General features: G+C 42.1%; 1 protein-coding gene across 1 annotated transcript in view; it reads left to right on the top strand.

Annotated features, from left to right (window-relative positions):
* The first annotated feature begins 305 nt into the window (after positions 1-305).
* The window catches only part of Zmat4 (zinc finger matrin-type 4), a 405,652-nt gene continuing 379,775 nt past the window's right edge, over positions 306-26,182 (top strand). The window contains exon 1 of the mRNA XM_042679476.1: positions 306-432. The gene's annotated coding sequence lies outside the window, so the exon portion shown is untranslated. The remainder of the gene's footprint in view (positions 433-26,182) is intronic.

Here is a 26,182-nt window from a genome sequence, read left to right as displayed (position 1 = left end):
TCCTTCTCCCACCCCCCCTCGCGTCCCCTCTCCCCCACCCCTACCTTTTCCTACTTTCCTCCCGTCCCTCCTTCCACTGGACTCCCAGTTCTGCCCCTGCACGGGCCAGAGGCGAGCCTTACAGGTTGTCAATGAAACATGGAATTATTTCCTTTGATGGCTTAGATAATAGTAGGAGCTAAAGCAATGAGTGAGGTCGGCTGAGACCAATGCAGTCCTGCCCAGGATTAGAGAGCCAATCGCAAGAGCAGAGGGCGGGGCGTCGGCGCCAGCAGATAATTGCTAAGTGCATCGCTAGCACAGTTGGTCGGAGCTGCTGAAAGGTCTGGTCGCAGAGACAGGAACGCGTAATCTCAGCGTGCTCCATCCTCCACGGCTCGGCAGGGCAGCGAGCCTCTGGACAGCAGCCCCTCTGCTCCGCCCGCGGAAAAGGTACCTTTGCCTGCGTCCCGGGGTGCTGCTCCTGCGTGTGCGTTCTCCGGGGCTTGCCGTTCTAGCAGAGGTGGAGGGATTGCAGAAAGAAAAGTTTAAGGGAGGAAATGTGACAAAGGTGGGAATTCACTGTCTTTTGTTGGAAGGAAAACAAGCTTACAATTTGGACAACTTGTGCGCTGTCAAGAGCTGGTCTTGTTTACGACTCTTAATTAGCTGAGCTCAGGTCTGTGGAAATGGGTCTGGTCTTGGGCCAGGGGCCCTGCAGGGTTGGGGTGTAGACCCAGGTTTGCTGAGAGAGGGAAGCTAGATCCTGGATCCTAGGATGCAGCTGTGACCCATCCTTGTGAGGCTGGTTCTGAGAAATTGGTGGTGTGGATCCCCTCCCCCCCCTCCCCACAGGGTCTGCCTGGTCTACATTACCTTGACATACCTTCTCCAAACTATTATGACCTTCAACTCAAGTCTTCCTCAAGCTTCCATTTCGTTCTCCCCACTGCCCCCTTGCCCACTCTACCTTGGCTTATTTGATTTGGCGTGGGGACCCGTTCTGTTGACCCCAGCAGTAATCCCGTGTGTCACACAACTTGGTGAGAAACCAACAGAAACCTTCTTAGAGGAAGAGAAATCACTTCATTGATTAGCTCCTGAAAACTCTGCAAGACTTTCCAGGTTTGGTGTGTCCTGAAACCCTGGGGAAGGGGGTGCATTTGTCTCCTGGATGCCTTACACCTTTATTAAAGAAGGGTCCAGCCTCCAGTCTTCAGAAGCTGAGGGAGGTGAAAGTGGGTGGGAGGGGTAAGCTGCTGGGGTCTGGCTCTGTTGAGGGGCACAGGTTCATCTGTGGCAGAAAGATGGTGCTGAAGCCACCTTCCACACTGCTGACGCTAACTGCTCTTCAAGTGCAAAACCTGGCCGCCATAGTGGGCAGCTTGTTCAACCCAGCAGCACCTTGAACATTCTAGAAATCTGGCCCACTCGCTTGCTCTCAAAATCACTTTTGGGTCCTGGGGGAAAAATGTCTTTCCCCTGTTCTGCCACGAGGAGATGTTAGACAGGTGCTCCTGTGCGGGAAAACGTGGTGCACTTGGTCTTGAACTTCCAGTTTCCGCACTTCACCCGCTATGCAGCCGGTTGTACCCGCTCATGTTAAAAGCCTCCGAAGCTTTGGGGTGGAAGAGATTCCAGTGAATTTTCTGCCTCTGATTTCTGCCCCAGACCTGAATCCCGGAAGTCCTGGGAGGTTCTCTTCAGCAACACCTCTCCCCTATGACACTTCCTACAAAGGTGTAGATGACAGCTCCATTTTTGGGTTCCACAAATTCCTTTCCCTATTTAATTCTTATTTTCCTTCACCAGCACACAACAACAGGTTTTCCTCCATCTCCTTTCAGCAGCTATTTTGGGTGGGAACTGCTATTATGGAAGCTGTACTCACAATGGTTAAAAAAAAAAAATCACCATCTGACTTTTTTGTTGGTGGTCAGGATACAGTCAGCTTTCTCTTCTGCACATGCTGTCTGGCAGTAAGCAAAACAAACTTGGAGAACTGCACACCATGAGTCCCTTATGTTGGGGCCGGGGAGATGGATCAGAAGTGAACTTTTCTCAATTGCTTGGCAAATTTGATCAGGGATCTGGTCCTTTGTGGTCTGCCAAGGGCATATAGACCCCCAGAGAGACCAGGTATGGTAGCAATCAGTACAAGGAAATCCTGAACATAGGCACCTTGATCTTCATGAAGACAGTCACAAATTTTGAGTTATAGGAGTGTGTAGGGCCAGGATTTGGGAGCAGCACAGGGGTGGGGGAGGTCAGTTTAATAGATGCTAATATGTTAGATGTCTATCATGATAAAGAACATTAAAAGTAAGGCATTGAAAACAGCTCCTGATGGTGACTCATGCACAGAGGGAAAGGCTGAGTGGGGGAGGGAATTGAGGGAGCTTTGTAAAGTACAAGTGGGACATACGAGAGCACTTGCTTTTCCTCCCTCTCCCTCCTCCTCATTTCTCTTCCTTGTATTTCCTCATTTGGAACAGAGATTGTTAAAATAACAACTTAAGCTAAAAAAGAAAGAAAGAAAGCACAGGAGTATAGAAGCTGAAGAATAATAGACAAAACCCAAAACATGCTCATCACAGCTTCACCTTGGATGGGGTGGAGTGTGAAACCCCGCATCCAGTGCCTCTGCTGTGATCCAGTTTGGAGAATTTCATCGCTGGTGTGAGGTTAATTAACTCCTTGTGAATCTGGGTGACTGTAAGTGAAAGGGCTGATTGATGCTTGGGAAATTAAATTTGTTGTCATTTTGGCAAACATGATAGCTTTAGTCAGGATACTGGACAAGTACCTTTTAGAGATTTAGCATTTTCTTCTTTCCCAGTTGGTCAACCTGGATTTCTGTCATTCAGCTGCTGGGGGGTAGACGGGTTGCGTTTCTCTGCTTTTCTAGCCCAGGGTGATTTACTTAGAATGACAAGTTTTAGTCCTGCTCCTAATTTTCTGATTCTCCATCCCTATCATCCTTCCTGTCATCTCTCTTCTTGATAAGTGCATCAACAAATAATCTTATTGCCAACCCACTTTGATCTTGTCATTTTCTTCCCATTTTACTGTTAAACTATCCCCTAAACTAGGTTTGAAAACATCAAATTTTTTTTAGCAGAACAGTGTCTTTTTGTTTTCTATTTTAAAATTTACTTTTGTGGGAGGTTGGGGGAAATCAAATAAGCTAGTTTATTGGGTTGGCTATCTTGGTAAATTCTGTCACATTGTCTTGTTTTCTGGATATATGAACCCTCCACTTGTCATTGGAGAGGGTGTTGTCTGGAGGCCCAAAACAACCTGGAAAAATCCCTGAAAGTTGTCAAGGTTGGAGCATAATGTGATCCTGTTTATTCAAAATAGAAAGAAGTCTGTTTTGAAATCGAAACTCTGAAATGTATTCCCTACAATCTCATTTTCTCTTTCCATTTTTCATTTAGAAAAATTTCCCAGGCAAAAAGTATGAGCAGCAAATAGTTTATCGGACTCACTCACCTTTACATTCACATACTTCTTCCTTCCACCCAACTGGGGAGCTATTTCACCTTGAAACACGTACCTGAGTAATCTTAATCTATTAGGCAAGTGTACCTCTCTTTCCTCTCTCCTCTCTGGTTCTTTCTATCATTTAAGGGCAACCTAGATGAGATTTACTTTTAGTTGTTCTGCTCATCTCACTTCAGAGAGTTAACAGGAGACTTCAGGAATGCTGGCATGCCTTTGGGAGTTGGCCCTGTGGGAGCAATGAGGTAATCTTTTTGCCAAGTTCAATTCTACCATAGGCCTCACAGAACACCTGGCAGTTCACTGGTCTGCATGAGGCAGACAGGGTCAGTGTGTCTGAGCTTTGGGGGGAGGGGCAGGTAGTCCCATCAGATACAAGGTCCCACTGCTCCACAGTGCGGAGGGCCCCTCCTCAACCCCCACATGGTTCAGATTGACCTTGGAAGCATTAGCAAACACAGTGCAATTTGTCTGCCATTCTCGCAGTTTCTTTGTTCACTTCTCACCTTTGAATCTATCAGTAATTGGTAAAAATCAAATCTATTCATTAATACTAGGATGCAAATAGTTAACAGTGTTGTCTCACTAAGCATTTGATGCTTAAATTTTTTCCAATGTTGAGGATGGAACTAAGGGCTTCACATATGCTAGGCATCACTCTACCACTGAGCTATACCCCAACCCAGTATTTGAGCTCTTATTGGAAATAAAAAAAATTGTGTACAGTGAAATTTCAGACATCTGCTAGTGGGTAGGGGCATACTTTAGTTTTCAGGTAAGTCTGATTCTGCTTTTTCCTGCATTGAGGATAAGCTGTGATTACGCAGGCTATTTTCTTGTAATATTTGGAGTTTGAACTAGGCATGGTGGCATACACCTGTAATTCCAGCCCTCAGACACAGAGGCAGAATTGTGAGTTTGAGTCAAGCTTGGGCTACACAGTGAAACCCTGTCTCTAAAATGTACGTGCTTGGAATTTGGTGTATGGAGCCTAATACCTTAGATTTGACCTTGGGCCTTATCTGACTTTCAGTTTCCTCCTATGTAAAATCAGAGACTATGTTATCATATATTCCTTTGTGCTCTGACCTTCCCTCTTATTCTTGGCACCAGCTCCTATACCCATAGACGCCATAGCTCTGGATAACTTGGAGCTTGCTGATCACCCTCCAATGTGGCCAGAATGAAAGTGATTCGTTCGGAGCTAGAATCATGAAGGCAGGTCAGAAAGAATGGTGGATGTTATGCCAGAAGAAAAACAAGCTGAGGGGTGATGTCATAACTGATTTTGGTTTAGGAGGGGATGTTATATGGAGGATGGCGACCAGCTGTTCCCCATCTCCAGTAAGGATTGAACTAGAGAAAATAGACAGAAATTGCAGCAGATGGACTTAGATTAGGTATGAGGAAGAATTTTCCATCAGCAAGAGTTGTTTTTTTCTTTTTTTGAAAGGGAAGGTTGTGGAGTCTCTGTGATGATCCTCAGGAAGAAGAGCCTAATGACTGTGAGGAAGTGAGGAGGAGAGGTCCCAGAGCCTAGGGACCCAAACGCTCTCCTGGAGAGGGTCCCCTTTTTATTTCTCTGAAACCTCACCTGTAACCTAGGGCTGCTGAAGGGACTTAAACTCAGAGTCCCTCAGGGGAACAAGAAAGGCATGTGGCTAACTTGTGTTCCCCTCTCCCACCTCTGGACATGGAAACCCTTCCCTGCCCTTCTGTTAAGTGCCACCTTGATGGACAAATCCTTGGGGAACTCCCATAAAATTTAATCTTTCATTATCATGTGGCAAATGAGCCCAGAGAAGTTAGATAGCTTGGAGGCATCACACAGACAGCCAATGGCAGAACTGGGACCAGAATCAAAGTCTTCATCTCCCTAGTCAGTATTATTTGCTATGTAGCTCATTTTCCTCTTGTTTCCAAATTGAAAAGACTATTTGCATTCTGGGTTTCTAATATTTCTCTAACCAAACGGCAGTGACAGACACCTGCTGACTCTGTGTACCAAATTCTACATGATGGACACCTGCTGACACCAGAGCACCCCTCGCTGATGCTATGTCCTGCTCTGTCATTGTGATTTTCACAATGCATTGTTCAGTTCCCAGTCAGAGGTTGAAAGAGGGTTGACTGCTGTACTGTCTATGGAGGATGAGTTCTACCAGAAGGAAGATGACTTCACGATGTGTGAGAGGCAACAGCACAGAGTATCCAGGAGATAGCTGAGACAGAAGTTGTGGATGAGCTAGAGAAGAGGTTCAGGGGCTGGGCTGTTCAGGCAGGCTTCCCAGTATGACCTGGACTCAAAGAACAGAGAGATTTGGGGATGGTGAAGAAAGGGAGGATAGATGGAAACCAAGAGGCTGTGCTGTAGGGCCTGTCTGTGAAGAATGACACACTCTGTCACCCATGTAGAGAATCCTGAGAAATACCTCAACTAGGCGAGCTACCCAGAGGGACCTTGCCCCAGCCATCAAGGTGTTCTATCATGCATTTTTGCCATTCAGAATGACATTCAGCTGAGTTCACACTGCTGTTCTCAGTTTTAATGCCCTCGGTTATACTTGAGAACAGATGTGTTAAATGGGATGAAGATCTGTCCTGGATGCAGGATTCACCATGGTTCTCACATATGGGGTGAGAGGCCTGCACTCTGGAAAAAAGAGAGCCTAAGTGGGCCTTGAGAAGTAAATAGGATAATAACCAGGTGGAGGTGGAAAGCGGTGGGCAGGGAAGGAGGTATGTTTTCAAGACCCAGAAGCATGAAACACTAGATATATTTGGAATACCAGGAATATTTGGGTGTTACTGGATCTGAACATGTGAGACATGTTTGGTGGGAGGGGGGGTAAAAGGAAATACAGAGGTTGTGGGTATTTTCCAGTAAGAGGGACTTGCTGGCCAAATCAAGGGGTAGAGGGATTTTAGACAGGAAATGACAGGATCATGTTTGTGCTTGGGAATAATAAACATAGGGGTTGCAAAGTAAGGGTGAATGAAATTTGGTAGGGGCAAACTAGCTTGGGATAGAAGTTGTTTGCTGCTCTATTGGTAAACAGATATAAAGGCATGACAAAAAGACAGTGGGAGAGGCAAAAGAGAGAGGAAGGGGCTAGTACTGGAAGAAAACACGCTGACTTCGTAAGTTACACTAGATCTGGCAAAAGAAGAGGGATTATTCATCCCCAGGAGAAGCTGACAAGTGACAAGGAAGGTCATACTGTCAGATAAGAGAGAGAAACATCCCCACGGAAGACAGGATGATAGGAAATGGGTTTAAACTACAGGAAAAGGATGTAAGTGAGACATTAGAATTAATGCTTTAATGGAAGGATTGTTAAACATGGGAGCAGGGTCATCAAAGGAGGTTGGGGACTAATTCTTTCTTTCTGCAGAAAATTGAAGAAAAAAAAAAAAAAAAAACAACCTATCTTTTTCCTAGTAGAAAAACGAGCAAAAATGTGAATAGATAGCTCAGACACATACAAAAGAAATAAGAGGCCAGAACATTATATGTCCAATTTCACTCATCCTTAACCTGTGAAATTAAAACCAAGATATCATCATCTACCTATAGATTAGCAAAAATGGAAGATGATAATATTCTAACCAGAGTTGTTAAGAGAGTTGTTGGGAATGGACATGTATAGACTGAGCTGGTGGTAAGATAATTTAAAAACATGGGAGATATGTCTCAAAAATAGACCTTTTGAACAAGTAAGCAGTTTCAGGAATTTATCCTAAGGAAATAATCAGATATATGCACAATAGTTCTAATCAAGGATATTCCTTTCAGCATTATTCATGATAACAAAACATTGTATGGGGGATTAATTATATCTAATATGGCTCATCCATAAAATGGAAATCAAGGAAGCTATTTAAACTACATTGAATAATATAAGTGTATGGGAAATGCTAATAATATAATATTAAGTAAAGATTTAAACATAAATAGAGTATAATTGCAATTAAAGTAGAAAGTGTGTGGAGTCCTGAAAAACGGAGCAGAATGCAATATATCAAAATCTTAACAGCATAAACATGATTCCTAATTCCTCTTAACTTTTTGGGATTTTCCAAATTTTCCTAGGGGAAGCATGTTATTTTGCAAATCACTGTTTTAAATGAGACATTACAGCCATAAATGTTCAAGTAGCAATAGTACATGTAACAATGTTGTAGGTTTTGTGTTCATCATGGTGCTTGTCAGGCCCTATGTCCTTGTGTGTGTAGTGAGGGGAGAGGAATGCACGGGGCTTCTCATCGCATCCCTCAGGGCTGAAGCTGCATCCCTGCAGGAAATGGCCATTATAGGCCATGTGTCCTTCTCCTTTCTCCCATCCTCATCCACATCACCACAGTGTTCAGACCTGTCTTAGCCTTTCCAGTGGTGAGTTTCCATGCCCACAAGAGAGAAGTTCAGGATCACAGAGGCTATGAGTACCTTTGCAAGGTATAAAAGCTAGGAACTTTACATACCTGATATCATATTTTTTCAGAGCAGATTGTTTTGCAGGTCTTGGCATGTTTGTCAGGTTTCTATGAGAAGGGTGTAGACCTTCTCCTCCTTTTTTAAGCACCATGGCTTGAACGCAGGACCTTGGAATCACTTGGCTTTGCTGATGCTTGACCACTTGCACCATGCCTCTAATCCAGCTTTATGCTGGTTAATTTTAGAGATGGAATCTCACGGGCTTTTCTCTCCAGGCAGGCTTCAAACCACAATCCTCTGAATCTCAGCCTCCTCAATAGCTGAGATTACAGGCTTGAGCCACAGTTTCCTGGCTTCCCCACCCTCCCTTCGTAATTAGTGCAGATTCAGTGTGCCCACAGCCATCTCATTTAGAACAGGGGCTATGGGTACTGAGGGCTCTAGAGAGCAGCCCTCTGGCTCTGCCTCCTCAGAGTCTCATTTGTTACTGCAGGAATGTTTCCCACTGTGGTTTCCTTGTTGCATAAACTCCAAGACAGCCAGAGACAGCCTGCTCAGAGTGCAAGTCATAGTTGGATGGCTTCATGATGTGCTCTGGGGCCACTGGGGGGGCTCTAGGGCACCTTCTCACAGCAGGGCAGGTGGTGGTTCTGCTGGGCACACCCTTGGGGCTCTCACAGGCCTAATTGGGAAAATAGACAGGCCTGCTGGAAGATAGGGCTGGATGAGTAGCTGTGTGGGCTTCCTGGATGATTTGCTGCTCTATTTATTTTAATAAGAACTCAGAAATGTTGTATGGTGTTTTGTACTCACAAGCCTCAGATGTGGGTGCAAAGGTATTGTGATCTTTCTTTTTGGATTTCCAACTTGATACAGAAGAGGCATTGTCACAGGACCAAGGTATAGAACAAACCAGATTCTGCCTGTGACTTCCACTTTGCCTGGCCATCAGGAAGGGCTTCCTGTTGTCCTATGTCCTGGGAAGAGAAGGGGTTGGATACAGCTACCTGGAAAATTAGAAGCATCTGTGTGATGGCCTTGGGTACCAAGAAGCATTCAGCTGAGTCCTATAGTGTGAGGTTAAGCATAGATGCCAAGATAGTATCAGTGAGCATTGAAGGATGTGGCTGATTGTGATGGCAGGAGAGTTATTCCCTGAGTGAGTAGAGGTCTAGAGCCTAGAAGCTGACAAAGGAAGGCAGGATTATATGAAGGCTGATGGTGAGAAGTCCCTGGATACCCAATGGCCCAGGCTTCACTCCTATCTAAGCAATACCTTCTGTTCAGCGCGGCTGTGAAAGGAGTGTAGAGAGGGAAAGACCAGAGGCATGAGAGGCCAGGAAATGCAGTAGTGGAGCCTCTGGGCATTCTGTCCCTTCTGTGATTTGTCTTGGTTTTGTTCCTGCTGAAAAAGCAGTTGCCCTGCAGGATTCCAGGAGGAGAGAAAGGAGAGTTGGAATGGTAGCTTTTCTGTCAGCCATTGCTTGACTCCCTGTTGGGAGGACTTTCTAAAAAATGAGGACAATAGAGGAAAATTTATGAGACAATATGCAAAAAGAAAAACTTTAACAATGAGCACAGAGTGAGGAAAGGTGGGGATTCAGAGGGATGGTTAAATGCAAGTGAGCGACCTATAGCATATGGAAAAGCCTAAGCGTAAAATCTTTTGTTACAAGTTGTAGAGTTTTATTTGTGAGAAGACACAAATAAGAAAGAATGAAAAAGAACCTGGGATAGCCCTTCAGTTTTAGATTTTTAAACATTTTGTAATGGCATCTCATTTTATAGGTGAGGGAATGGAGGCACAGAGTGATTAAAACCCACCAAGGTAGTGTTACTGGTGAGTGGCAGATTCCTACCCTGTACATCATCTGCTTTGCCACTCCAGCTGGTTCCCTCTCGTGAGACCAGGATACCAAGCCAGTACCCCCTGAGGAACAAGATAGGTCCAAGTATTACTCTGCTTCCAGAGAAACTGCCTTCTAAGAGCACCAGGGGATTAATAGAAGAATACTAGCCACAGTCCCTTTGACTCTAGGGACTGGCTTTCTTCAGTTCATTCCTGGGGTAGGAAGGCAAGGAAGATTCTGGTTCCAGGCTATGCAAGCCATGGCAAGTGGCTCTGCTCTTTTCTTCCCTACCACAATTTGAACAGCTTTATTCTCTTCTGTATTTTTCAGTTTTCTCAATAAGAGACATAAATTTCTGGTATTTCTGTGTTCCTTTCCTTACTATGACAAATATTTAGAATGGACAGGCACACTTCTAAGCTTTGAAAATTCAACAGCAGACAAGACTGTCCTGTGCTGTTGGATCTTAGATTTTAGTGAGGGAGACAGATGACAACCCTCAGAGGTGGTCACATCAGAGGATTTATGCTTGGGGAAAGAATAAAGGGATTGCAGCTGGGGAGGGTATATCCAGGAAGGTTTTGCAGAAAATAGTACTCAGTCAGAGACCTAAAACCATGTGGATATTTAAAGGACTATTAGTCTATGCCAGGAAAGGCCCAAAAGCTAGAGACACTTTGTGTATCAGGTATATAGCAATGAGGTCAGATGTGCCTCTTCAAACCATTGGGAATTTCTGAGCCAAGGAGCACTATAGTCTGGCATATTAACGAATAGCTCTGGTTGCCTAAGAATGCACTAGGAGGCTATGTGGGGGCAGAAGATAGTGAGGAAACCAGGATCCTTGTGAGGGATGGTAGTCAATTGTTGTAAGACAGAGGGACAGGGACAGAGGTAGGGAATTTGGAAAGATGAGGATTATGGAGGGATAGGAATTGAGGAAGGGGAATAGGGAAGTGAGAAGAAATGTGAAAGGACAGGAAGTGGGGTTATGGAGGGAAAAGGAGATAAGGATGGGCTATCAGGAATTGTGGATGGGAATGTGGAGGGACAGGAATTGTGGATGGTAATATTGAAGGACAGGATGTGAGGCTGAGGAATAGGAAAGTGAGGCTATAAATTGGAGGATGGGGAATGAGGATGAGGAATGAGAAGTGAAGAGTTTGGGGAAGTATAAGTCATTTAGCTGAAGTGTTACTTGGTCAGCTGGGCTGTGGATCTGGGGTTCAGAGAAGAGGTTTAGGCTAGAGACAAACTTTGGAGTCATCAGTATATAGTGGTATTTAAGGTCATGAGGGCAGATGAGCTCACTAGGAAATGAGTGTGGGTTCACAGCAGGGATAGAGACTGAGTCCTATATTTACATTTGTAGATCTAGGAGGACAGTTGGGAAACTTCTTTAAGAGCCTGATAGGAAATAGTTTAGGCTTTGAAGACATTAGTCTTGACTGCAACAGCTCAACTTGCTGTTGTAACACAAAAGTAGTTACAGATAATATGTAAATGGATGAGCATGACTGTGTTCCATTAAGACTTTACTTAGACAACAGAGAACTAGCCAATGGACCAGAATTTGATGACTTTGGATGCAGGATATTGAAGGCATACTGGAAACGAGGACTGAAAGGAAGCAGCCAGGGAGAACGGAGGCAAACAAGAAAGAATGCTGCATGAGAAACTAAATGAAGTACTTTTCAAGAAATAAGCAGTGATGATCAGTGTCATACTGCTACAATAAGGTTCTGGACAGAAAGAAGAGAAAAAGAGGCTGTGGGAGTCGAGTAGGATAAAAGAAAATTGAACATCAGCACCACAGAGGATGATGGTGAGCTGACAAGAGCACTTTGGGTGGAGTGTGAGATGGAGTGGGTTTGGGGAGAGATATTGGCAATAGTTCATGTAAATAGCTTTATGGAGGAGTGTTGTAAAGAGGTACAAAGAAATGGATTGTTAACATAGAAGTATGTAGGATCAAAGCAAGTCCTTCTCCTTCAAAAATGAGGACAATTGGCAGGTTGTGTATATATGAATGGAAATGAAGCCATGGATAAGACATTGAGAGGATGCGAGGACCAGAGGTGAGAATACCTCCTGTGGAGTTAGAGCAAGCATGGCCTTTGGTAACCTCTTACACATCAAGAAAAGGAGGGCAGGGCAGCAAGGAATCAGAGGCCATTGGATGGGTGGTTATGGGGTCAGGGTAACTCCTCTTTGTGTTGCTTCATTTTCTCAGTGATATAGGAAGTAAGATCCAGAGCTTACAGAAAAGAGGTGATGGAGCTTGAGCTTGGCCATGGAAATAGATAGATGTCCCCAACACAGAAGGATAGGAAAGAGATAATAACAAAAATTTTCTCACTCTCTCAATCAGAATTAAAAGGTTCATACTTCTGCTGTCATTTTATACTGCAGAGGTGGCCCTGTAAATTTTGAAGAGTTATGAATGAACTTATAAGGGCAAGATGCAGCCATGGATGGAGAGTCCTCAAAAACATTTTGTGGATTTCTACATTTCTGGTGCTACCTATCGAAGTGACTTTTGTAAGATTAACAGAAACAAAATTTGTATTCTTCGTAGTGGCCATTCTAACTGGGGTAAGATGGAATCTGTTTTACTTTGATTTTCATTTTCTTTATGGCCAGAGATGTTGAGTATTTCTTCATGTGTCTATTGACCATTTTACTTGTTTTCCTGAGAAGGCTCTGTTTGGTTTGCTTATATATTTATTAATTGGATTGTTGACTCTTTGACCATTTAGTTTCTTGAGCTTTATGTGTATTCTAATATTAGGTCATTTTCTGAGGTGTAGATAGCAAAGATCTTCTCCCATTCTGTAAGCTGTATTTTTAGCTTGATAACTAAGTCTTTTGCCATGCAGAAACTTCTAAATTTGATGCAATCTATTTGTCAATTGTCTCTTTGATGTGCTGAGGCCCTGTAACTTTACTCAGAAAGTTCCTGCCTATGCCAAGATTGATTGTTTCTCCTATTCCTTCCTGTAGTAGTTACAAGGTTTCCATTCTTCCAATGAGGTCTTTGATCCATTTTGAATTGATGTTAGCAGAAGATGAAAGAAAGGGATCTCGTTTCAGCTTTCTGCATATAGGCATCAAATTTGCCCAACAACATTTGTTGAAGAGACTTTTTTCCATCCTATTTTTTTATTCCCTTATCAAATATTAGATAGCTATAGGTCTGTGGGCCTATTTCTGTATCTTCTAGTCTGTTCCATTGGTCCTTGGGCCTATTTTTGTGCCATTACCAAGCTGCTTTCATTACTATAGCTCTGTAATAATATTTGAAGTCTAGAGTTTTATACCTCCAGGACTGCTTTTAAAAAAAGAAACAAAGACAATTATCCATCTAGAATTACTAATGATGTGTCTCAGACATCAGGCAGGTGGACAGCCACAAAGCCCACCCACTGGTCTACACTTAGAGGGAACTTAGAGGACACACATACCACTTTTCCTTCCCTAAAGATTTGATCTTTTTCTCCTCTTCCTCCTCCTCTGCCTCTTCCTTGTTCTTCTTCCCCTCCTTCCTTTTCTTTTTTCCTCTAATCCTTCTCCAATATCTTCCTATGAGACAGGAGGCAACAAGATGCACATTATCTTCCCTAAATTTTACCTTAAGAAATTCCTCAGAGGTGGGTGCTGGTGTCTTACACCTGTAATCCTAGATACAAAGGAGGCTGAGATCTTAATATGGAAGTGTGAAGCCAGCCTGGGCAGGAAGGTCTATGAGAACATTGTCTCCAATAATCACTAAAAAGCTAGAGGTGGAGCTGAAGCTCAAGTGGTACAATACAGCCTTGAGCAGAAAGCTCAGAAACTGTGCCCAAGACCTGGCACAACAAGGAAAGGAAGAAAGAAAGGAAAGAAAGAAAGAAAGGAAAGAAAGAAAGAAAGAAAGGAAGAAAGAAAGAAAGAAAGGAAGAAAGAAAGAAAGAAAGGAAGGAAGGAAGGAAGGAAGGAAGGAAGGAAGGAAGGAAGGAAGGAAGGAAGAAAGAAAGAAAGAAAGAGAGAGGGAGAGAGAGAGAGAGAAAGAAAGAAAGCAAGGAAGGAAGGACGGAAGGAAGGAAAGAAAGAAGGAAGGAAGGAAGGAAGGAGGGAAGGAAGGAAGGAGTAAAGGAGGGAGGGAGGGAGGGAGGAGGGAAGGAAGGAAGGAAGGAAGGAAGGAAGGAGAAAGGGAGGAGGGAAGGAAGAAAGGAGGGAAGGAAGGAAGGAAGGAAGGAGAAAGGGAGGAGGGAAGGAAGAAAGGAGGGAAGGAAGGAAGGAAGGAGGGAGGAAAAGAAGGAGTAAAGGAAGGAAGGAAGGAGGGAAGGAGGGAAAGAGAGAAGGAAGGAAGGAGAGAAAGAGGGAAGGAAGGAAGGATGGAAGGAAGAAAGAAAAGAAAGAAAAAGAGAAAAGAAAGAAAATATCCTAGGAAGAAAAGGGGCATAGTGAGAGAAAAGCTAGGGCAGATACTCTGCTATCTTTCCTGTGAGCAAGAGAGAAAAGAACAGGCTAAGAAATGAGGCTTCAGATGTACAATTTAGGGCGTCTGGGAAAAAGAGAAATGCTGGTATAACTGTGAAGAAATAGCACACCTTCCTATTCAATTGGATGTTTATAGAAAAAGAAAATGGAAAACAGACTGGCAACAAGTGTAGTTTTAAGGAAGGAAAATGACCTGGGGCTTTAAAAAGAGAGCAGTTTTAGGATCACACTTAGCAAAAAAGATTGCCCTTGGCTTTTGTAAGGGTGGTGGGTGGGGATGAGGATGTTCCCAGTAAGCTTCTGAAAAAGTGTGAGCTGACATTCATCAATGTCTTGTTAGTACAACCCAGGAAGAGGATAGCTTTATGTAGAAGTGGGGTAGATATGAAGCAAGTTTGACTGCCTGTGTCATTTTTTAGGGAAGGTATCTCTTGGGCAAAAGGAGAGTTCATGCACTGTGCTCACAATCAAATCTTTGTAGAAATGACAAAGGGAATAAGGATTTTGTGGTTCAACCCTAACTAAGGAGGAAATATCCATCTTTTCTCCAAATCTTATTCCTGAGGGACTTTTGAGAGTAGGGAAGAGAGTGGGGAGCACACTGGTGTAGGTACCTGGAATTTGTCTAGCCCCAGGTAACGTCACAGTCCTGACTTAAGTATTCCATGTAGTCACTCTAAGACTTCTTTTCCATCACTAAAATTCCCGCTGGGTCTTATATGTTTATTGTAGAGGCTGAACGGAGCCTTAGATGTGACATATTCACCCATGGTAATACAGAATGCTCAAGGTCTATGGTAAGGAATAAAAGATGGTGAAGTGTTGGGAGTAGATTTTCCTCTAGTGAGTCTCCAAGCTAGTGGGCCATAGTCATAGATTCCATATGACCTGCCACTTGTTAAGATCCTGTACCAGTGTAAAGTGATTTGGGGATTCAAAGCTCAAGCACTTCCCCCCTCCAAATATTAGTGGTCAAGGTTTTTGCCTTCTTTGGTGGAAGGGCACCAGAAAGGAATGAAGTAACACTGCCAAATAGAGTAGCATCTTAAAAAAAGCAATAAATCCTAGGGAGGAAATCCTGGAAGCTGCAAGAACCATAATATTGAGATAAATTTAAAGGGAACCAAAAATGCCTGCAATGCTTAGAACAGCAGGAGCATAGATTTCTCATACTAATCAAGTGATTTGTGGAAAAATTCTATCTACACCCTAACCGGAGCTCAATCAAGCAAATGATCGGCTGTGAGTTTGTGAGGGAGCTACGAAGCTGGTTTAGGATGCTGTGGCACAAATTCCTAGACAAGCAGGTAATCCAAATCATAGAAGTGCCATCATGCCACTGACCCTAAATTGCTCCCATGTTGGTGGGAAGAGAACACATCAACTTCTTTTTCTATGTTTGCAGACACAAGAATGGATGTTCAGATGGACTGGGCTGTGTAAAATTGAGTTTCCTCACTGACTTCTATCCATTGGGTCCCATAGCATTTCCCCTGAGGATTGCATCTCTGTCAACACTGATACGTCCCAATGGAAATGTATAAACTCAGGACACTAGATAATCTCAAGAGGCCTGGGGTGAGGCTCAAAGTCCTTCTATGTGTATGGAAGACATTGTCATACTTAACACTTATGGAGAGATAGATGAGCCACAGAATAATCAGGAGATGATATGAGAATCTCAAATGTTCTGTATTGTCCAAATATCAAAATGCTGAAATACAGTTGCTGAGGACATGTGGAAATGTGTTTGACCTTATGAGTAGACAGCATATATCATAATTTGGAGGAACTAGAATTGGAGCCTTGGCTTGTGAATAGTTGTTTGTCCTTGGGCATGTTGCTATATTGAGGCTTTGTTGTTCCTCTTTCAAATGAGGATAAGGGGGTCCTTCCATGTGTATCACAGAAATCTATATGGTCATATAGTGGGGTAATACAAGTAAAGCACTATCACCAACAATCCCAACAGTAACAATAATAAAGATGCTAATTAAGAAGGAAATGAGGTGTCATTTTTCTAGATATAAAATTTTTGAAGGTTAACAATGACATTGCTTGGTGTCAATCTTTCTGGAAAAACACGGCTTTTGCAGATTTCTCAGCCTTTTGACTCACTTCTGGATTCCATACTAGTGAACTAATCAGAATTATGGGGAAAATATATATGTGCAAAATATCAATCCCTACCAATGGTCTTTGTCTTCTGAAAAACTGAATTGAACACTCACACACACACCAGAAGGGAACTACCTAGCGAGGTTAATTATGTGATAACCATGCAGTGGAGTAGTTGACCACCTTACAACACTGTTGGGAGAACGCTAACGACTTAAGACAATGCTCCTGAAGCTGCAAATGAATTTTTTTCAATGTGTAATGTGAATAAAAGCCTAAATGTTAATCCAGTTTTACTCTGCATCTTAAGATTATGGATGATTTTTTTTCTTCTTTTTTATCTTATAGCTTCCAATATTTTATCATGAGTCTCTATTGATTTTTATAAGACAAATAAAAAAAATTATAGAAAGAGAATAAGATTCAATAGCCTCAGGGTGGGTTAGCTTCTTACTCTAGGAAAGTGAGATTTATTCTGTAAGTTCAGCTTGGCACAGATTTCTTGCCAACCTGGCTTTGCGTGGGTCACCTCTTACTCCTCTCTGACCCATATGGAAGAACTAAATGTTCTGGGAATAGGAACAAACACTTTGCAATGAATAGATAAGCATGGTGTGATGTAGAGACAGTGCTGAGCACAGTGGATAGCCTGCCCCCAGCTGCTCTCTGCCCTGAAATCCATTCCCTTCCAGCAGCTACCGAGATGATAGACTTCCTGCATGTAAGTCACTACCAAAGCCACAACCAGGCTATAAACTGTGCCCCCTCTCCTTCTGGTTGTCACTGACAAGCCAGGAAAAGGTTTAGAAAACAGAGAAACAGCCATGCCCATGCAATGCTAATAGAACATGGGGGCTGGAGATGCAGGATGATGTAGGAAAACAGCCAGCAAAGAGTTAGGCTTGAGATGGGTGTCTCCCAGGAAACAGTGCTCCCAGAGAGGACTGATCACAGATGGGGCTCACCTAGTGCACTTGTATAGTGAGGAGTAGTAGTAAAGGAGTACAGTGTGGAAATCCTTGAGTACGGTACGTGTTAACCAGTGGAGTGCACTGTCCAACAGAAACCTTCTTTACAGAGTGGTGTCTGGAGGATTTGGAGCTTGCCAGGCTTGGCTGGGTGCTGCCTATATCCAGCTGAATAAATCAGAGGCCATGACCTTTATAGAGCTTGTTCTTTTTGCAAAATTGGACAATTTAGTTCTGGCATATCTATTCTGAAAAAAAACCTATATATATATATATATATATATATATATATATATATATATACACACACACACACACATATACATAGCTGAAAGTAGGGCCATATTTGCTTTGGGTCTGCAAAATATTGTAGGAACAGTTCTTTCCTCTCTTCTCTTCCTCTTTCCCTTCCTCCCCCTTTTTCTTTTTCCTTCTTTCTTCCTTCCTTTCTTTCTTACTTCCTTCTTTCCCTCTTTTTACTTTTTAATATAGAAGTCACAGGAGATTTATAAATTTAAATATTAAAAATGATTCATAAACATTTTTGCAAGATGAGACACAAAAGGAGGGGGCACCTGCCTTCACGGAGGAGCTAGAGAACATCTTGGGGCCTTAACCTTGGTCTATTCAGAGAGACCCACCTCCCCTGCTTGATGACCCCAGCGACTCTAGAGAACCTTCACTAAAGAGCTGGGTGTATTTTCTGTCATCTACTAGCAATTCTTTCATTCCACCTCAGAACCTTGATTGATATTTCAATTGTTAATGTGTTATTTTTTTCATTATTCTAGGTACCAAAAAGAGGTTCCTTAAGATACTCAGAGGCTGAGGATTATGTTTAGTAAATGAAAATTGTAACTTTGTCAAGATGAAGCTTTTCTCTGTGGAGTATGTTGTGACTTGGGCTCTTCCTCTCTGCTTGGCAATGCACCCAGATGTTTTGCTTCTTAGAGCTCTGACATGACCATGGCCAGCTCTATAAATAGTACCCAAGATTAGCTATAATGCTGGCACAATGCTGATTTTTTTCCTGACACCCACTCAAAGACTTAGGGAAAAAGTCTCCTTCTTCCTCCCCTCTCCATTCCCCTCTCCCCCTCTTCTCCTCCTTCTCCCTATAGGAAAACACACACACACACGCACACACACACACACACACACACACACACATTTATAGTTATATGTCTAAACATAAGCAAAAACATTGAACCTATTCAAACCCATCTATGTTTTTGTTTTTTTTTTTTTTTTGGTTAGGTAAAATGCTGTTAAAAAGCTTTTGACAGCAGCAGAAAATGAAGAGACTTTTCTAAGAATCTACTCTGCACAGGCACAGTATAGAACTAAACTAAATTAGTTCCTGTCTTCAGAATTGACACCTCCCCAGAGGGCTAGCTTTATCAGCAACTAATCATGCCGGGCTTCCTAAAGGGAAATTCTGAAATTCCTGGGGTTCTACTAGGGCAGTGACCAGGTAGCCACCACCATAGAACTTATTTTACACTCTAGTTATTTATAATCTTTAGTGGATTTTACTTGACCATGGTACACAGGTCTTACTTGCACATATTATACTTTAGTCAGATTAACCTTTTCGGAAATAGCTTTCAATGAGTTACCTCATGCCATCTTCGTGCATAATCCCAGTATATTTTGGAGATTCTCTTCCATTCTCCTTTTTCCATGTGCCCCCAAGTTTTGTCCAACAGTTAAAATCACATATGAGAATATAATATGTATATAATATATACATATATATTCATACACACGATACATATTTATTTGTGTAATTTTTAGGACTAAATTTCACATATGAAAGAAAGGCATTCAGCCTTTGTCTTTCTGAATTTGACTCAATTCTCTTAATGTAATGTTCTCCAATTCCATCTATTTTCCTGCAAATGATAGTTTTTTTGTGGGGGAGGGGGGGTCCAGTCGTGGGGCCTGAACTCTGGGCCTGGGCGCTGTCCCTCAGCTCTTCAGCTCAAGGCTAGTCCTCTACCATTTGAGCCACAGCGCCACTTTTGGCTTTTTTCTTTTTGTTTATGTGGTGCTGAGGAATTGAACCCCAGGCCTCATGCATGCAAGGCAAGCGCTCTACCACTGAGCCACCTTCCCAGCCCCATATGATAGTTCTTTATGGATCAATAATATTCCATTGTGTATATACATCACATTTTCTTTATCCATTCACAGGTTGTAGGACACCTAGGCTGCTTTCAAAGTTTGGCTACTGTGACTACAGCTGCAATAAATATGGTATACAAGCATTTCTATTATACCCTGACATATACTCCTTCTAATATATGCCCAAGGGTGGTATCACTGGATCACATGGTAGTTCTGTTTTTAGGGTTTTTTTTTTTTTTTTTGGTCAGTCGTGGGGCTTGAACTCTGGGCTTGGGTGCTGGCCCTGCGCTCTTCAGCTCAAGGTGAGTGCTCTACTGCTTAAGCCACAGTGCCACTCTGGTTTCCTAGTGGTTTATTGGAGATAAGAGTCTCATGGACTTTCCTGCCGGGGCTGGCTTTGAACCGCGATCCTCAAATCTCAGCCTCCTGAGTAGCTAGGATTACAGGCGTGAGCCACTGGCACCCGGCTTTTAGGTTTTGTTTTTTTTTTTGAGGCATTTACATAGTACCTGAACAAATTTCATTCCTATTGTAAGTATTTTTTTGCCCACATCTTTGACAGTATTTTTATTGTTTGTGGTTTTGATTACAGCAATTCTGGAGTGACATGAAATCTCAATGAAATTTTGATTTGCATTTCCTTTATGGGGCTAGGGATGTTGAAAAATTTTAAACATATTTCTGGGTCATTTGTACTTTTTCCTTTGAGAATTGTCTATTCAGCTTATTGTTCACTTGCCCATTAATTAATTGGGCTGTTGAAATTTTAGATTTTCAGTTTTTTTGTTTTTTGTTTTGGTGCTGAAACCAGGACTTTAATTCAGGGCCTGGGCACTGTCTTTGAGCTTTTTTGCTCAAAGCTAACACTTTACCACTTGAGACAAAGAGCCCCATTTCTGGCTTTTGGGGGGTTAATTGGAGATAAGTATCTCATGGACTTTCTTGCCTAGGCTGCTATCCAATCTCAGTCCTCAAATCTCAGCCTCCTGAGTAGCTAGGATTACAGGTATGAGCTACCAGCATCCAGCCAGGTCTTCAGTTTATTTGTTGTTGTTGGCCATGGGGCTTGAACTCAGGGCCTAGATGCTGTCCCTAAGCCCTTTTGTCAAGGCTGGTGCTCTACCACTTGAGCAACAGCTACTCTTCCTTGGTCTTCAGTTTTTTTTGAGCTTCCTGTATATTCTAGTTATTAATCCCTTGTCAGACCTATAGCTCATAAAGATTTTCTCCTATTCTGTAGACTGTTTCTTCAGTTTAGTTACTATTTCCTTCACTGTGCAAAAGCCTTTTAGTTTAATATACTTTCATTTATCAATCCTTTCTCTTACATGCTGAGCTATTAAAGTTCTAATCAAGAGATTATTTCCTATGCTGATGTGTTGTACTTTCCCTCCATATTTCCTATAGTAGTTTCAAAGTTTCAGGTCTTACAGTAAGGTCTTTTATTCCTTTTGAGTTGATATTACTACAGGGTAAAGACAGGAATCAAGTTTCAGTCTAGTTGTAGCTATCTAGTTTTCTCAGCACATTTGCTGAAGAAGCTGTCTTTTCTCCAATGTCTGTTTTTGGTACCTTTTTCAAAAATAAGCTCATTGCTGTAACTGTGTGGGTTTATTTCTAGGTCTTCTATTCTGTTCCATTGGTTTTATGTCTGTTTTTGTATCAGCATCATGCTGGTTTTGTTACTCTAGTTGTGTAGTATAAAGTTGGGCATTGTGATGACTCCAGTGTTGCTCTTGCTCTTTCTGGTCAGGATTGCTTTGACTATTTAGGTCTTTTGTGCTTCTTTATGAATTTCAAGATTGGTTTTCCTATCTCTGAGAAGAATGCCATTGGAGGGTTGGGATGTAGCTAAGTGGCAAAATGCTTGCCTAGCAAGTGCAACATCCTGAGTTGGATCCCCAGGACTAAAAACAGAAAAGAACAAAAAAAAAAGTTTAAAAAAGAATGCCATTGAAATTTTAATAGGGATTGAATTAAATATATTTATTCTTTTCTTTCACCATTATTCATTTTTGTATTTTCCTTAGTTACCATATTTGATAGTTTTTTTTTACTTGTCATGTGTCCCCCTCTTCTCCTTTTGAAGTTTATTCTTTCTGTGTTTGTGAATTTGTTTCTTCCTCTTTTGTATGTAGTATTCTTAAGTATTTTGTATACCACATTTTACAATTAGGGAAGGATCTGGGTCATTGGACAGAGAAAGCCATTAAAAATAGTTCAAATAACCATAAGCCATTAATTCAAAAGTATAATCATCAATACATTCTTTTTTAAAAAATTTTTTATTGTGAGAATACCGTACAGAGGGTACAATTACATGGGCAAGGTAATGAGCACATTTCTTATCAAGCATTGTTGCCTCCTCCTCCTTTGTTTCCCCTTCCCATCCGTTCCTATCTCCCCTTTCCCCCCCTTCGCCCACTCACCCGCCCCCCCCTCCACCTGGCCAAAGTTGTAAAGTTCGTTTTTCAACATAAGGACTTGTACATCTCATTGTTTCAATGGGTCCACCTGTATCCCTATTTAAACGGTTTGTTTTTGCCCTTTCCCTCCTCAAATTATACCAACATCAAATACAATGAACGCAAGGGTTATACCATGGGGGAGGGACATTCAAAGGAACAAAGAAATCATCTCATAAATATGTTAGAAACAATCGCAAGAAAGAAAAAAAAAAGATGTGAATACTTATCTTGGGGTTCATTTCACCTAACATCAACTTACCTGACCTTTTCTGCTTGTCTCGGAGATATACAAGTTATTGCAAATAAGGGAACCATGGACCTATGTTTCTTTGGGCCTGGCTTACTTAACTTAATATAATTTTTTCCAAGTCTTTCCATTTCCTAACAAATGGGGCAATGTCATTCTTTCTGATGGAGACATAGAATTCCATTGTATATATATATACCACATTTTCTTGATCCTTTTTTCTACTGAGGGGCATCTGGATTGGTTCAATACCAAATTTCAAACTCTACTAGAAAGCCATAGTAATCAAAATAGCTTGGTACTGGCACAAGAACAGACCTCAGGACCAATGGAATAGAATTGAAAATCCAGAAATGAACCTACAAACCTGTAGCCATCTAATCTTCAATAAGGGAGCTTAAAAAATAGAATGGCAGAAAGACAGCCTCTTCAGTAAATGTTGCTGGCAAAACTGGTTAATCACTTGTAGAAAACTAAAGCTAGATCCTTATATATCACCCTGCACCAGAATCAACTCCAAATGGATCAAAGACCTCGGAGTCAAAGCAGACACTCTGAAAACATTACAGGATGGAATAGGAGAAACCCTAGGTCTCCTTGGCACAGGCCAAAATTTTCTTAATAGAGACCCAGAAACACAACAAATCAAAGAAAGGTTGGACAAATGGGATTGCATGAAATTGCAGAGCTTCTGCATGGCAAAGGACATAGCTAGCAAGATCAATAGAAAGCCCACGAATTCGGAGAAGATCTTCACTAACCATACAACAGACAAGGGTCTCATATCTAAAATATACCTGGAACTCAAAAAATTAAATCCCCCAACAACAAATCCTCAAAGAAACAACTGCCCAATGAATAAGTGGGCTAAAGACTTAAAGAGAAACTTCTATGAAGAGGAAAGAAGGATGGCCAATAGACACATGAAGAAATGCTTAATCTCCCTAGCCATAAAAGAAATGCAAATCAAAACAACATTGAGATATCACCTCACTCCAGTTAGAATGGCAAAAATGAAGAGCTCTAACAACAACAGATGCTGGAGGGGATGTGGACAGAAGGGAACCCTACTGTATTGTTGGTGGGAGTATAAACTTGTTCAACCACTTTGGAAAGCAGTATGGAGGTTCCTCAAAAGACTCCATATAGAGCTGTGACCCAGCAATCCCACTTATGGGCATTTACCCAAATGTTCACAAACAAGACCACACTAAAGCTACCAGCACAACTATGTGTATTGCAGCATTATTTACCATAGCTACAATAAATTGTTTTAGAGCAACGTGCTGTTGCTCACACTTGTAATTCTAGCTACTTGGGAGATAGAGATTGGGGAAATTCATTGCCAGCATAGGCAAAGAGTTACCATTCCATTTCAACCAAGTAGCTGGGTAGAGTGGTTTGTCCTTGTAATACAGGCTACATAAGATGCATAAATAGCAGGGTTCTGGTCTGATGCAGAGAGTAGGAGAAAAATCTGAGACCCTATGTGAAAATAACAAAAACAAAAAGGGGTTGAGAGTATGTTTCAAATGGTAGGATCCCTATCTTGCAATGTGAGGTCCTGAGTTCAAATCCTCAAATTACATAGATAACTACATAAATTAAGTAAGTAAGTAAATAAATAAAGTGTAAGTTAGTAATACTTGGCTGCCTTGGGAAGGGTGCAGAGGGAACACAATCAAGTTGCCAACCAGACTTCTCACCTCTAGATGAGAATGATGGAAGGTTTGAAAAACAGGGAAGTGTGTAGGCTTGGGGACTTATTCTGTTCTCATGTATCAGCCATCGCTGTGAGCCTTCTTGTAAGTTTTCAGCAGGAATGATTTAAAGTAAATGCTGCCATCCATCCTGCTCTGGGGTGTGCAGGTATGCATTTTATCCAGGTGTTAGCAGACAAATAAGTGGAGCCTTTTCTCACTACTTTTTCACTAATCACCCCACCACTTTTAGTGGACCCCAGAATTAAATTCTCACTTTCCTCAAAGGTTCTTTTCTTCAAGACAACACCCAGTGGATAATCGCGAGCAATGAGTGAGATTATTTGAGATGTGTTCTGGGTCTGCCAGATCATATTCTGGGTCTGCCCAAGAAAGAATAGTTGGCAGAAGTATTTTTATTGTTGTTATTGGTTGTGAGGCTTGAACTCAGGGTCTGGGTGCTGTCCCTGAGCTCTTTTGCTCATGGTTAATGTTCTACCACTTTGAGCCACAGTTTCAGTTCGGTGTTTCAGTGGTTAACTGGAGATAAGAGTCTCACAGGGACTTTTCTGCTTGGCTGGCTTCGAAACACAATCCTCAGATCTCAGAATCCTAGGATTACAGGTGTGAGCCATTGGCACCTGGCTTGGCATAAGTATTTTAATAGACACTTTTGGGTGCTTAGACTGAGTCAAAGCCATAAGAACCCCAAGTATTGAATTGGCCCCATGCACATGTTGCAGACCATGTGAATGAGGGGATAGATGTGTACCCAGTGGCCTGATTGCAAGGAATGGATGTTTAGTGGTATGCCAAGAACATGTCCCAGCGAGATAGGGTTGAGTGGTGATTAGATAAGTTTGCAAGCATAAGTTCAAGAGGGACTCATCTAGGCTTTATTAGTCTTTAGGGAGTAGGAGAAAGGCAGAAATCAAAGGCCTATACCAAAAGGTGGTGTGAACCAAGGCCCCTAAACCGGCTGAGTGTGGAGAACAGCCTGAGTTCTCTTGGCCAGCAGTCTGTAAAGACAGATGTTTTGTGAAACAGTCCCAGTTCATGCCCTTGTGGAATCCAAGTGACTGAAAGGAAGTCCAAATCCCCAAACTCATCATAATATCCCTAGCAAGTGCCATCCACAGTGTCAAGTCCATTCCCTGCCCTGAGGCTGTGCCCCCAATCTCCATGCTTATCCCCATTCTCCACCATCCCTTGCCAATGTGTATCTCTACAGGATATCCACTGGCCTAAGAAACAAGATTAATCCATATTGACTACTTCTCCCTAACTTGGCAGTACCCATCCTACCAATGCCTCAATTCTTGATCTATGTTCCATATTATGTCCTATACAGACTTTTCTGTTCTGCCTTTCTCTCTTGTCCATGTCTCTAATGAATGTCCACAGTCATTTCTATGAGCTTCTCTTCATTGTTTTTACAACTGATTAGATTGGCTGAGCAACGTCTTATGCATAGGCAATAATATCTGTGCTTTGGGTAAATCTATTAACAGATGTCTGTTCTTACGAAGCTTACATTCTAGCTGGAGAACACATGAACTAAATAACAGAAAAAAACATATAAGCAAATTGTATCATCTGTGAGAAGGTAATAACTGCTTTGAAAGAAAGAGAGAGCAGGAGGGTGGAATACAGAACACTGATGAAGGAGAGCGGCCTTGGGTTGCCATTTTAGATAGAATGGTCTTTCACTTGATGGGTGTGCAAAGGCCCTAAGGTAGAAGGTGCCTGATGAGTTTAGAGAACAAGGAGGTCAGCCTTGTTGTAGTAGAATAAAAAGGGGAAGAGGAAAAGAGATAAAGCTGAAGAAGTAATGAGAACGGACAAGAATTGTAAGACTTTGAGCAGAAGAATGATATGGTATAATTTACTGTGTGTGTGTGTGGTTCTAGAGTTAACTTAGGGTCTTCTGTTTTCATGTAAGACACATCCCCAGCTCCTTTTATATTTTTAGATACCTTTTGAATAGGGTCTTAAATATATGCCTGGACATAGATGTATCCTTCTGACATTGCTGAGATGACAGAGAATCATGTCACCATGCCCAGCTTGTGTGTGTGTGTGTGTGTGTGTGTGTGTGTGTGTGTGTGGTGTGTGTGTGTGTGTGTGTGTATGTATGCCAGTCCTGAGGTTTGAGCTCAGGGCCTGGATACTGTCCTTGAGCTATTTTGCTTAAGGCTAGCTAGCACTTTACCACTTGAGCCACAGCTCTACTTCTAGCTTTTTAATGGTTAACAGGAGTTAAGAGACTCACGAGATTTCCTGCTTGGGCTGGCTTTGAAC

The sequence above is a fragment of the Dipodomys spectabilis genome, unplaced genomic scaffold, assembly GCF_019054845.1.
Source record: "Dipodomys spectabilis isolate Male_0828 unplaced genomic scaffold, ASM1905484v1 ptg000052l, whole genome shotgun sequence".
NCBI classification, from domain to species: Eukaryota; Metazoa; Chordata; class Mammalia; order Rodentia; family Heteromyidae; genus Dipodomys; species Dipodomys spectabilis.
This window is presented reverse-complemented; position numbering and strand designations above follow the sequence as displayed.